This window comes from Mesocricetus auratus, unplaced genomic scaffold, assembly GCF_017639785.1.
Source record: "Mesocricetus auratus isolate SY011 unplaced genomic scaffold, BCM_Maur_2.0 Super-Scaffold_6730, whole genome shotgun sequence".
Taxonomy (NCBI): Eukaryota; Metazoa; Chordata; class Mammalia; order Rodentia; family Cricetidae; genus Mesocricetus; species Mesocricetus auratus.
The window spans coordinates 45,786,552-45,800,646 of NW_024429184.1; positions in this window are offsets into that span (position 1 = coordinate 45,786,552).

Here is a 14,095-nt window from a genome sequence, read left to right on the forward strand (position 1 = left end):
CAGAGTGCTGGGATCAAATGCGTGCACCACCAACACCTGGTTAAAATTATTTTATTTGTCTATCCATATCTATCTATCTATCTATCTATCTATCTATCTATCTATCTATCTAATGTACTTATCTCTCTCTCTCTCTGTGTGTGTGTGTGTGTGTGTGTGTGTGTGTGTGACAGCACATGTGTGGACATCTGAGGACAGAAAGAAGGAATTGGTTCTCTCCTTCTACATTTTGGGTTCTTTGGAATCAACTCAGTTGATTAGGCTTAGCAGTAGGCACTTCTACTCACTGAGTCATCCTGCTTGCATTGTACTTTCTATTTTTTCATACTTGGAAATTGTTGTCTTGGCACAGGGATCATATGTTTCTTAGTAATTTTAAATAATTCAACCAACAAATTCTCTAGCTTAGGAAACATTTTAAAATATCTTTTTTGGGATATATTTTTAGAGTTTTTGCTTTTTGAATCATTTAAGTTTTCATATTTTCCTGGAAATAGCTCCATTTTATTTAAATTGGTGGTTGTTAAAGCAGTTTCCGGACCGTCAGCAGTAGATGCACCTGGGATTTTTCTGTCTGCATAGCTGTAGACATATTATGTCAGAAACTCGTATTTCAATAGATGCTGTAGGTGACTGTGACCTTCTAATTTTTATAACTTAACCTTATTTGCTTTAAAAATGAGGAGTGTATATTTAGTAGTACATATATAAATGTATGGACATGTAAAAAAATATATATGTAGAAATTTATATGTAAAAAACCCAACCTGAGGCCATGAAGCTGTGGGAGAGTGGAAAGGGGGTGGTACATGGAAGGGTATAGATGGAGGAAAGGGGAAGGGGGAAATGATGGAATTACATTTTCATTAAAAAATAATAAAAAATGTAAACCCTTACATACTTAGTTGAATCCTCTCTTTGATTCTTATGTTGGAGTCTCCGATGGCTAGATTATTAAGTTTGAACTACTTATTTTCACTTGCTTTTCAAAAAGTCAGCTCTTGGGTTTATTTATCAGCTGACTTTATTACCTTGTGCTACACATAAGGAACATTAATGCCAGCATTAAATAAAGCTTAATTAAAAAACAATGAGTGTTGCAATAATTTTCTATAATTATAGTAATTAATCCAGATCTGTAAAACCCCTATATTTGAAGCAAAGGTTTTTCTGTGCCACGCTTTTGGTGTTTATGTGTGGTATACAGGCAAATAAAACCCAGTCTCTGCAGTCTGCTATGTAGAATTACTGTCATGGGAAGCAAATTTCTGTCTCTTGTTTGGAGAGCCTGTGCTCATCTTCTTGGCTTTGTAATTTTGGATCATTGATTTTTTTTAGAGTGTGTTATATCTTAACTTGAACAGCAGCACATAGTCTTGCTATCGTATCACACTTCTACCACTGCTAAGAACATCTGCAGTGGTGTCCTTGACCCTGCTCCCTCATGAAACAAATTTTCACCATGCAGCACAGCCTGAATTTTAAGTCAGACATCTCAGACACATATCTATGAGCATTTGTTAAAAATAGATTTATTTTTGTATGTATATTATAGTCAGAAAGGAAATGGCCTACAGGCAGAGAAGCTAGACTCACCTTTTTCTAATGAATTCATTGTAGCTTTTACCTTTGTTATTTCTACTCTTTAGTTTTTCTTCAGATTCTTTGGTTATTTGTTTTGTAATTCAATAAAATAACACACAGTTTACCATTTTTCTTTCCTTCTTTGAAATCTTTGTTTTGATATAGTCATTGAATTTTGATTAGTTTGTTCATGTTTAGGGTTCACATCTCGTTGCATCTTTTAAAAATATTTTTATTAATTCTTTGAGAATGCTGTAGATTGTATTTTTTTTATCATATTCAATGCCTTGTGGTTATTTAAATGAGAAATGTTATCCTTGGCTGACATATTTGGACACTTGGTACCCATTTGGATTTGGGAGAGGTTATGGAACTGTAAGCAGTGGAAGACCAGGAGCCAGGAGCCTCAGCAGTAGGCAGACAGGTGGGGAAGGGGCTTTAAGGGGAGAAATATACTTTCCACAGACATGTAAGATGACCTCCCCAAAAAAGAGCTGTTGGGGAAGTCCTGTGTATTTGTCAATAAAGCACTGTCTGGCCAATAGGGAATCTAGATAGGAGGGACTAGGAGTCCAGAAGGACTCTGGGTAAGAGAAACACAGGAGAGTCGACATGTAACCGCCATGGGGTAGGAAGCCTGGAACTATTCTCCGGTAAGAAACATACTTAGATTAACAATTATGGGGTAATTACTTAAGTCTGAGCTAGCCAGTAAGAAACAAGCAAGGCCAACAGCTTCTTAATTAATACAGCGTCTTGTGTGTTTATTTGGGGACTACAACGCAGCAGAGCCCAGGCGACTGGCGGGTGATAAACCAAAGCGGCTAGCAAGGAAAAGCTTCCCTTTACACAGAGCCTTTGTGAGTTTTCCCTGCTGCAGGCACTTCCGGTCTCCTGGATGGTGGTTGTGGTGGGTTTGGGCTCCTGTGGCAAGAACCAATCAGCTTTCCTTTCTTTATCGGGACTATCCAATCCCCTACAATACATCAACCAGAACATTCCAAGGTAAAGAGGAATTAATCCTACCCCAAACATAAATAAAAGTTCTGATTTCCAGACATACTTGAAATTTCTGGTCCAGATCCTCTCTCCACTGGGAAAAATTGTCTCTTTGTATGTATGCATTGTTGTGTGCTTTTCTGTTGTCAGGAAAAGACTCATTCCTCTAACCTTAGACCTCACCACAAAGACATCAAAATCTTGCTAAAGGAAGTGTGTGTGTGTGTGTGTGTGTGTGTGTGTGTGTGTGTCTGCATAGAGTTCATAACTTCTTCTAGTTCTTGTTGATTCTCTATGCTTTCTGAATGTGTTTGAAAATGTAGTCTCTCAACTTCCACTCTGGCTGCCTGTTGCCACGCCTTCCCTGCCATTATGGATTCTCTTTCTGGAACCCTAAGGTGAAATAAGCTCTTTCTTTCATAAACTGCTTTTGAACATAATATTTTATCACATAATATTTTATTACAGTAATACAACTCCGCCTTCTTCTTCACTTTCAGCTATTTGTCTTTGAAAAATGACTAGGGTGGGTCACACCCTTAAAGAAACTGATACTCCCTCTCCCAGAAGACATCAACTGTCATTAGTATAAGCCCCTCCAGGAACTCTGACTGGCTTCACCTTGTGCAGGCATCCAAAGCTGTTGTGAGTTCCTGCATGCAGTGGTACTGTGCCCAGAAGACACTATCTTGCTCCATTCTTTTCTGACTTTTATCTCTTACAATTTTCTACCCCATCATCCATGAAGGTCCCCGAGTCTTATGGTGGTTGGAGGAGCCTGTGGCATAGATGCCACATTTGTGTCTGAGCAGTTCACTGAAGACTGTGGTCTGTACATTGATTGGTTGTGAGTTACTGCCTTCAATATTGTCCATTGCACAAAGAAACTCCTCTGATGAGGTTTGAAAGATGAATGAATCTATGGGTAGAGGATCATTTAATCCTGTGTCCAATAGGAGTAGTAGTTCATCCCTAAGGTCTGTGCTGACTTCTCTCAACCATGGATTCTTAGCCAGATTTACAGTACCAGTCATTCATTTCTTCCTACAGTGCATATTTAATATCCAATTTGAAAGTAGTTGGTTACTGCTATAAAATGTGTGCCACTATTGCACTCATGAGAATATCTTGCTACACTGTCATTGTTGTAGTTCACAGAGTTCTTAGCTGTGAAAGACTATTGGTGACTCCCCGTCCCAGCAGCCTATATAACAGCTTCTGGAATTATTAAAACTATCCATCAGAGAAGAAGCTTCCTGGTCAGCAACAACTTGGTTTTTCTATGTTCTGTGACTAAAATTTGTGATGTCTTTAGCAATAAGGCCATTACCTCTTGGTATTAATAATAAAAAATGCTTTCATATATTTACAGTTACATACTTATCAATTTTATCCTTTAAACTAAATTCAGTGACACTTTGTTTATTCACAGAATTATTGCTTCCAAAGGCTTCTAAATTCTTAATATAAGCATAGTATTATTTCCCATGTTTCACAACATTTGGCCAACAGCATTTTACAGTGGGTTTTGATATCTCTTTCTTGAAGATGATTTATTTGGATACCCTGTTAACCAATAACAATAGTGCCCTAGATCCTCTTTTCATTTGTTATAGAAAAATATTCTTCCTAGTGCATGCTGGATGGCAGGTTTATAGGCATAGCTGTGAGACTTTTACTTTAATTATCTGGAAAAGATTTATGTAGTTCATTCCTTATGGACTGTGGAAAGAGTTTTGACATAGCCTGCCTGGTTCTTAGATGCTTGAAATCATGAGATACCAGAAGTTCATGTCCCCACTGAGCAAATTTGAGTTTCTGTGTGAGCCCATTAGAATGGGTAGGTTTGATATCCTAGTCTGTTTGTAGAAATGGATCACAAAGGAAGTCCTTTTCCAAGATTAGTTTACTTCTTTAATCCCATCCTAATTTCTGAGACAAGTCAAGCCTAGGTGTACTTTGGCTGTGTAGTGGAGGGCAATTGCTTCATCACACTATACCCTTTTTCTTCACTTGTAAATAGGAACAAAAATAGCTCTCAGTGGTAAAGCAATTCAAACAACAGCTAAAATACAGTAAACATTATGTACATGTTAAGCTTCATGATTGTATGTGTAGAAATAATTGGTGGACAAAGACTTTTTAAATTTTGTAACTTTTTGTTCGGATGGCTACACTTGGCCTTGCATTTTGGTCTGTACTTTTCAAGTTATTTGAAGATCTCAGGATTGCTTCTTGTTTTGTGGTAGATGCTGGCCAAAGGCTCATGGAAATGTTTTCTGCTGTAGATACTGCCCTAAAATCTTTCCTCTTACAAACTCCACAGATCTTTAGTGACCCATGCTACTTTGATGTCAGTATCTTTTTTTGTTTGTTTTCTTGTGACAGGGTTTCTCTGTGTAGCTTTGGAGTATGTCCTGGAACTTGCTCTGTAGACCAGGCTGGAAGTTCACAAAGTTCTGCCTGCCTCTGCCTCCCGATTACTGAGATTAAAGGCGTGGGCCACCACTGCCTGGTGATGTCAGTATCTTTTGCCAGCACATTTTTGAAAGATCCCCTTTTCCCGAAATTCTCAGACATGACTGCATCAGTGAATAAATAAATAGAAAACAAAAGGGTCACTAGGGTAAGAAACCTTGACATTTGAGAAATGCCTGAGCTCACTCAAATGCTTCACATCAGACTCTTACTGCCCCACAGCCAGCCTTCTGTGTCTCAGCCGTTAATTCATGATAGATGCATTTTTGCTTGCTCCACGTGTGTTCACTTTAACTTCAGGTTCTCTGTAAATCGACTCTGAGTTTCAGAAAAGATCTTTCTTTTCAATTCTACATGCCCACGACAGGCAGAGATTGAACCTTCTCCAGTTTAGAAGCTCTGCTTGACATTTTGGATTTTGCTCACAGGAAGTGCAGTTTCTGTTTGAGGATCTCATCATGAGCCTGACATTTCCCAGCTCACATTCTAACTATGTACCGCTTTCCTAGACGATGTCAGGCTTCTTTAAAGAGGGGAAGAACAGCTGGGTTTCTGAATGTCTGAATCAGAAACTGTTCTGTCAGTGTGGCACTGTGACCTGGAACGGGCTTAGGGAGAGCCTTATTTTCCCCAGTTAACACAGAATTATGCCTGCAGATGTCCACACACAACGATCCCTGTGAAACAGTGAGGCCTCAAATCCTCTTCATTGTTCTCCTCTAAATAAATGACAGAGGCCTGGAGCCCCCTTGCTTCCTTGATATCCTGAAGCAAGCAACTTTGCTCCATTACTACCTCCCAGGCAGGAAGTTCTGCCTTGTAACAGTCAATGGTACTGAGTGATCACAGACTAAGACCTCTGAAACTTGTAGCCAAAATAAACCTGTCCTTTTAAATTGCTTACCTCATGTATTTTGTTACAAGCCAGGTAGCAAGCTATGGATGTCTTCATACAATTGTACCACATCCAATAAAGTAAGTCTTCATGTAAGTCACTTCAAGGAGTGCTGAAATAAGCAAATGAAGACATACACTTAAATCAGCACATATATATTATTTTTAAATTTAAATTTAAATTAGAAACAAGGTTGCTTCACATGTCAATTCCAGGTCCCTCTCCATTTCCCTCCCCTCCTCCCGTGCCCTTCCCCCCCCATATCCCCTCATTTCCCCAGGGAGGGTGAGACCCTCCATGGGGGTGTCAATAGTCTGTCATTTCATCCAGGGCAGGGCCTAGACACTCCCCCAACAGTTCAGGGTAAGAGTGCATCTCTCATTGTTGGATGGGAGTCCAAAGTCCATTTGTATACACGGGATAAATACTGATCTACTACCCAAGGCTCAATAGATTACCTAGGCCTCCTCACTGACACCCACATTCAGGGGGTTTTGCTCAGTCCCATGCTGGATTCCCAGGCATCAGTCTGGGATTCAAGAGCTAACCCTTGTCAGGTCAGCTGTTTCTGGGGGTTAAACCAGCCCAGTCTTAATCCCTTTGGTCATCAGTCCTCCCTCTCTGTCACTGGATTTCTTGAGTTCAGCTCAGTACTTAGCTGTGGGAGTCTGCCTCTTCTTCCATCAGCCATTGAATGAAGGTTCTGTTTCCCAGACTCTCTGGTCATGAGATTGTAGGCTGGCACTCCCCAGATCTATGTCTAAAATCCATATATGAGAGAGGACATGCCATATTTCTCTTCTTGTGACTGGGTTACCTCACTCAGGATGGTTTCTTCTAGTGCCATCCATTTGTCTGCAAATTTCAGGATTCCATTGTTTTTTTTCTTGCTGAATAGCACTCCATTGTGTAAATGTACCACATTTTCTGTATCCACTCTTCGGTTGAGGGGCATCTAGGTTGCTTCCAAGTTCTGGCTACTACAAATAATGCTGCTATGAACATAGTGGAACAGACATCCTTGTTGTATGAATGGGAATCTTTTGGATATATGCCTAAGAGTAGAGTTGCTGGGTCTTATGGTAGGTTTATCCCCATTTTTCTGAGGAATTTCCATACTGATTTCCAAAGAGGCTGTACAAGTTGGCACTCCCACCAGCAATGCAGGAGTGTTCCCCTTTCACCACAAACCTCTCCAGTGTAAATTGTCATTGGTGTTTTTGATTTTAGCCATTCTGACAGGAGTGAGATGGTATCTCAGAGTTGTTTTGATTTGCATTTCCCGGATGGCTAAGGATGTTGAGCACTTTCTCACGTGCCTCTCAGCCATTTTAGACTCCTCTATTGAAAATTCTCTATTTAGTTCTTTAGCCCACTTTTTAACTGGATCCTTTGGTGTTTTGGAGACTTGCTTCTTGAGTTCTTTGTAAATTTTGGAGATCAGCCCTCTGTCAGATGTGGGCTTAGTGAATATTTTTTCCCATTTTATGGACTGCCTTTTTGTCTTGTTGACTATGTCGTTTGCCTTACAGAAGCTTCTTAGTTTCAGGAGATCCTACTTATTAATTGCTGATCTCACTGTCTGTGCTACTGGTGTTATGTTCAGGAAGCTGTCTCCTGTACCAATTCGTTCAAGAGTACCACCCACTTTCTCTTCTAAGAGGTTCAGTGTGGCTGGATTTATGTTGAGGTCTTTGATGCATTTGGACTTAAGTATTGTGCATGGCGTTAGACATGGATAGATCCGCATTCTTCTACATGCCAGCACCCAGTTATGCCAGCAAGTAGGTAGTCTCCTAAAAGTGAATTACCTCTGTCAAAGGTTTTTTCAGCGTCTAATGAGATGATTATGTGTTTTTTTTCCAGTTTGTTTATATGGTGGATTACACTGACAGATTTTTGTATGTTGAACCATCCTTGCATCTCTGGGATGAAGGCTACTTGATCATGGTGTAAGAATTTCCTGATGTGTTCTTGGATTCAATATGCTAGTATTTTATTGAGTATTTTTGCATCAATGTTCATGAGGGTGCTTGGTCTGTAATTCTCTTTCTTAGTTGTGTCTTTATGTAGTTTGGGTACCAAGGTAATTTTAGCCTCCTAAAAAGAGTTTGGCAGTGACCCTTCTGTTTCTGCTGTGTGGAACAATTTGAGGAGTATTGGTATTAGCTCTTCTTTGAATTTCTGGTAGAATTCTGCACTGAAACCATTTAGCCCTGGGTTTTTTTTTTCTGGGAGACTTTTGATGACTGCTTCTACTTCACTAGGGATTATTGGTCCATTTAAATTGCTTATCTGCTCTTGAGTTAATTTTGGTATGTAATATCTATCCAGAAAAAATTTCATTTCTTTTAAATTTTCCAATTTTGTAGGGTACAGGTTTTCTATTTTTTCATTTCTTTTTTTAAAATTTAAGTTAGAAATAAGCTTGCTTCATATGTCAATCCCAGCTTCCTCTCTCTCCCCCCACCAGGTCCCCCAGTCCCCACTCAATCTCCACTCCAATCCCCAGGGATGGTGAGGTCCTCCATAGAGGATCTCCAGAATCTGTCATTTCATCCAGGGCAGGGCCTAGGCCTCCAAGAAGAGTCAAGGCTGAGAGAGCATTCCTCATTTTGGGATGGGCAGCCTAAGTCCATTTGTATGCCAGGGATAAATGCTACCCAAAGCCCCATAGATTACCTAGGCCTCCTCACTGACACCCACATTCAGGGGGTCTGGATCAGTCCCATGCTGTCTACCCAGCCATTGAGTACAGGTTTTCAAAGTATGAACTGATGATTCTCTGGATTTCCTCAGTATCCATTGTTATGTTCCCCTTTTCATTTCTGATTTTGTTAATTTTCATGCTCTCCTGCCTTTTGGTTAGTTTGGATAGAGGTTTGTCTAGCTTGTTGATTTTCTTGAAGAACCAACTCTTTGTTTCATTGATTATTTGTATTGTTTTCTTAGTTTCTACTCTATTGATTTCAGCCCTCAGTGACCAACAGAAACAGCTGATCTGAGCAAGTGGGGGAGCTCATGGACCCCAGTATGTCAGCTGGGGAACCAATATAGGATCAAACTAGGCCCCTGGACATGGGGATTAGTTGGGGGACTTGGGAGGTCTATGGAGCCACTGGCAATGGAATCAGTATTTATCCCTAGTGCATGAACTGACATTTTGGAAACCATTCCCAATGGAGGGATACTCTCTCAGCCTATACTGGGTGAAGGGCCTCAGTCCTGTCCCAAATGAGGTTGCAGAGTTTGATGATTCCCCATGGGAGACCTCAGCCTCTCTGAGGAGTAAATGGGGTATGGGATGGGGAGATGGTGGGAGACTGGGGGAATGGGAAGGAGAGGGAACTGGGATTGTTATGTAAAATAAGATTGTTTTTAATTTAAATAAAAATTAATTAAAAATGAATTACCTCCTCAGTAAGAACAAGTTTTTTTTTGAGATTTATTTGTATGTGTATGGATGTTTTACCTGCATGATAGATCTGTGTACTGCATGGTATATTGTAGTGAAGTCCAAAAAGAGGGCACCAGTTCCTTGGAACTGGAGTTACAGATATCTTTAGCTATTTTGTGTGTTCTGGGAATCAAACGTAGGTTCTTTGGAAGACCAGCCAGTGCTCTTAACCACCGAGCCATCTCTTCATCCCCACTTCCATTTTTCTTGACATGATTTGTGTGTGTGTAGACAGATAAAGGTTGTAAGATAAAAAACATGGTCTGTATGGAGGTGTCCAATGCTAACTATACATCTACAGCACATCCCTATACCTAAGACTCAGATAGCATCATGGAAAAGGGAGCATAAAGGGTGTAAGCGTTAGCACTCCAGGACACCTGCTGCTAGATAGTGTCTTCTGTATATTACAGGGGTGCTGTACTCATAAAATCTCAATAATATTGCTGCTCAAACAAGACCTGCACAGTAACAACACCACTTTGCAAGCCAGTGTGGATTCAGGAAATTTCACAAGGCCCAACACCTAGAAGAATAGCTACAGGCAGTTAATAGCTGCTGAGAGGGTGGAGGAGAATCAGTCTTATCCAGGCACTCATTCCGTGATAAATTATCCGATTTCAACTGGTCAGCCTTTTACATATGCACATACATGGAACACTAAATGGACTTAATAGGTTACATATATGTAATGTACATTTAACAATGATAATTAAAGAAGAAGACAGTAATTTGAAAGGGAGTGGGTGTGGTGTTAAAGGAAGCTTTTTCTTTGCTAGCCGCTTTGGTTTATCCCCCGCCAGCCGCCTGGGCACTGCCGCATTGTAGTCCCCAAATAAACACACAGGAGGCTATATTAATTATGAAGCTGTCGGCCTTGCTTGTTTCTTACTGGCTAGCTCTGACTTAAGTAATTACCCCATAATTGTTAATCTAAGTATGTCTCTTACCGGAGAATAGTTCCGGGCTCCTACCCCATGGCGTTACATCTCGAACTCCGGTGTTTCTCCTTCCCAGAATCCTCCTGGACTCCTAGTCCCACCCATCTAGATTCCTATTGGCTCAACAGTACTTTATTGACAAATGTACAGGACTTCCCCCATCAGTGTGGGAATGGGAAAAGTTGGAGGAGGGAGAGGAAGAGGTAGACATGACATTAATAGAACACTCATGTGTGAAATTACAAAAATAAATTAAAAAATAAAGAAAGAAAAAGAAAAAAAATATACATGATTTGGTGGCTTCAAGTTTGGACTAGAAAGATGGCTCAGTAGTTAAGAGAGTGAACTGCTCCTCCAGATGACATGAGTTTGACTCTTAGAACCCACATCAAGCAGTTCACAACCATCTGTAACTTTAACACCAAGGGTGTTGGACTTCTCTAGCCTCCCAGGGCACCTGCCCTTATGTGTGTATGTGTGGGTGTATGTGTGCGTGAGTGTGTGTGCGCGCACGTGCGCAAACACAATTAAAAATAACTTAGAAACTATTAGATTTTAAGATATGCTAGGTCACTATATAGTACTCGTCTCATGAGTGTGAGGATAATGTCTTGCATCCTTTGCTTCTGCTAAACTCTGCTTTCTACAATGAACAGATATTGTCCTCTAATACAATAATAGTACATTTTAAAAGCATGTTTTGCTTAACTGTAGTAGCTTTCTTTCCGTTTAATCATTAGCTAATTTATAATCTCCTGGAAATTCTGAGTTTCTGGGCCTAAAGAACAGCTTCTCTGTCATGTTTTTCTTTGTAGCTACTAGGCATGACTCTGGCCTAACCACTAGAGGAAATGAATGTGTGAGGGCTTTTGCCACATCTAGGAAGGATCCCACAGGACCCACATCTTCTGAAGTTGGTTCTTTTCTGCATTAGTCTCACTCTGTTTTAGACTTCACCCTCAGTCAAGGTAAGAAACACCAGGGGCAACATGAAAGACTTTCCACCTGATTTTACAATTTGGGTAAATAATTTTTCTTAGCCATGATGAACTTAGGAGAAGGCTATTCCTTACAAATTTATCTTGTCCGCTAGTCTAACAATTGAGGTGCTGAGCCAGATTCTGTAATTTGTATGATTTGTATGAAGCATATATTGTTGAGTATCAGAGATGCATTTTGGATAAGCCAAAATGCGATTGTCTGCTTCCCCCATCTTACTGTGTAAAAGGGATAGGGGCACATGTGTGTCACGTTTATCAAGAGAGGCTCCCTGGCAGAATGACTAAGTCTCTATTTTCTTTAGTACCCTGGTATCTGTGGCCTCCTTTCAAAAGACATTAGCCTGAGAACTTAGATTCTGCACAAATCCCTATACTTCATTAATCCTTATCAGAATCACCCTCACCAAAGCTTTATGAGATTAATTAGCTTCTACTCTAGCAAATATGCCATACTTTACAGGCCAGTGATTAACCCCATTGATTGTCTTTTTGCTTTTCCAACTGCAGCTGCTTATTAGAAATTTTTATTACTACCCTGTAAATTCCTCACACTTGCCTTCTGTGATATTAGCCATGAAATCTATATTTTGTGAGCTCTTTTAATAGCTTCTATGAAGTGCAGACTTATTTTGAGTAAAAGCTATAGAAGTTTCCAATAATCCAGTGTTACTTTTAGAATCTCAGGGGTTGCATTTAAATATGAAATTCCATTAGGGTTTTAGTAATAATTTTATCAAATAAATATGTGTTTCACTTTGTAGTGTATTTGTGAAAGGTCAGTTCTATTGAGTTATGTTTTGCTCACTGTCTTCTTATGGGATATAAGTAGACAATAGCATAGATAACTAAGGATAGGCATAAGTTGTTAGTGTAGGGAAATATATATATATATATGCTGGCAGATGTCATTGTGTAAATATGTGTCTGATTGGTTTGAATAAAGCACTGTTAGCCAATAAGGAAGCATGATAGGTGGGACTAGGGTCGAGGAGGACTCTGGGAAAGAGAGACACAGGCAGACACCACGTAGGCGGCCAGAGGAATAAGAAGTCCGGACCCTTTTCTCCGGTAAGAGAAATGCTTACATTAACAATTACAGGTTAAATACTTAAGTCAGTAAGAAACAAGCAAACGGCCAAAAGCTTCATAATTAATATAGTGTCTTGTGTGTTATTTGGGGGCTGAAACTATAGCAGGACCCAGGTAGCTGGCAAGGAAGACTACACTCTCTCTATATATATATGGAGAGAGAGAGAAAGAGAGAGAGAATGATCATATATGTGTGCAAGTGTGCTCCACCTGTATGTGGAGGTCAGAGAACAACCCACATATGTTCCAGGAGATATGATTACCTGAAAATAATGCAAGTGATATTAACTTAAGTTTATAGAAACATATTAAAATTCTGCACTATGTTTTGAAAGCAAAATGTGTGGTTTCTTTTCAGGACTTTATAATATAATGGGGATAGCATGCTATCAGATGATGTGAACACTTACTACCATGGTCATACATAATCTCAGGTATTCATTTAATCTCTGCTATATGTCCTTTTTAAAGTTCTTTGATCATAACTCTAACTCTAGCTTAAGCAGAAATCAATGTTACATGTGTTTGGAAGTTCTTGTGTAGGGTAGCTGCCATCTTAATAAGGCATATTTGTACAAGAAATTCCCAGATAAGGTGCTTGATTATACAGCTGAAGTACTCTAAGTTAACATGCTCAGAGGGACTTGTATATCCATATTTATTGCTGCATTGTTGACAGTTGTTAACAAGTAGAATCAGCCTTGGTGCTCATCAACAGATAAACAGACAAACAAAAATGGTACATATACACAGTGGAATTGTATTCAGCATAGAAAAAGTATTCTGGGTTTGACTGATATCCCTGGGAGAACTGCTCTTTTCTGAAGGGAGCACGAGGAGCAGTGGATCTTGAGGTGAGAAGAGTTGGGGGGCTGAGAGGAATGGAGGGGCGACATGTGTTGTTTGAGAGAAGAATAAATAGAAAAAGAAAACAATATATATATATATATATATATATACTACTTAATGAATGAAAAGTGAAATCCTGCCATTTTCATGGCAGGGTATAACTGTGGATTATTATGGCAAGTAAATATGCCAGACATCTTTCTATCATACAGACATAAAATTATATATATGTATATATGTGTGTGTGTTTGTATGTAATGATATAGAAAGGGGGTCATGAGAAAAGAAAAAAAGATATCTTAAAGGAGGGGGGAAAACTTAGGATAATGTTTTCATATGACATGGAAATAGAAAGGTGACAATATGGAGGGAAGAAATTAGTGAGGTGCGGGTGACATGGCATAGGTCAGTGGGCCAGGAATGAACTATAACAAAGTATAAAGACATTTGTATCAATATTCCACAATGATGTACATTGATTTGTGTCATAATTTAAAAAATTAATAACAAAAGAAAAAACGCAAAAGGGAGAACAAAGTTAATCAAGGTTTGTGGCCCGATTACAGCGATGATGACTGGAAGGAAATATGATTGCAGTCTGTATTCTTTTTGAGCACTCAAAATTAATCACAAACTGGCACATAAATACATGGCATTCTCACCAAAAGAGAACATACAACCTTAGATTATTTATGTTTTCAAATCTTTAACTTTGAATATGATTGCTTTAGGACAAAGTAGTACTAAGTGCTATTCTTTGTAGTGGATTGTTATAGGAATTGTTCAAACTAAAACAAGAAAT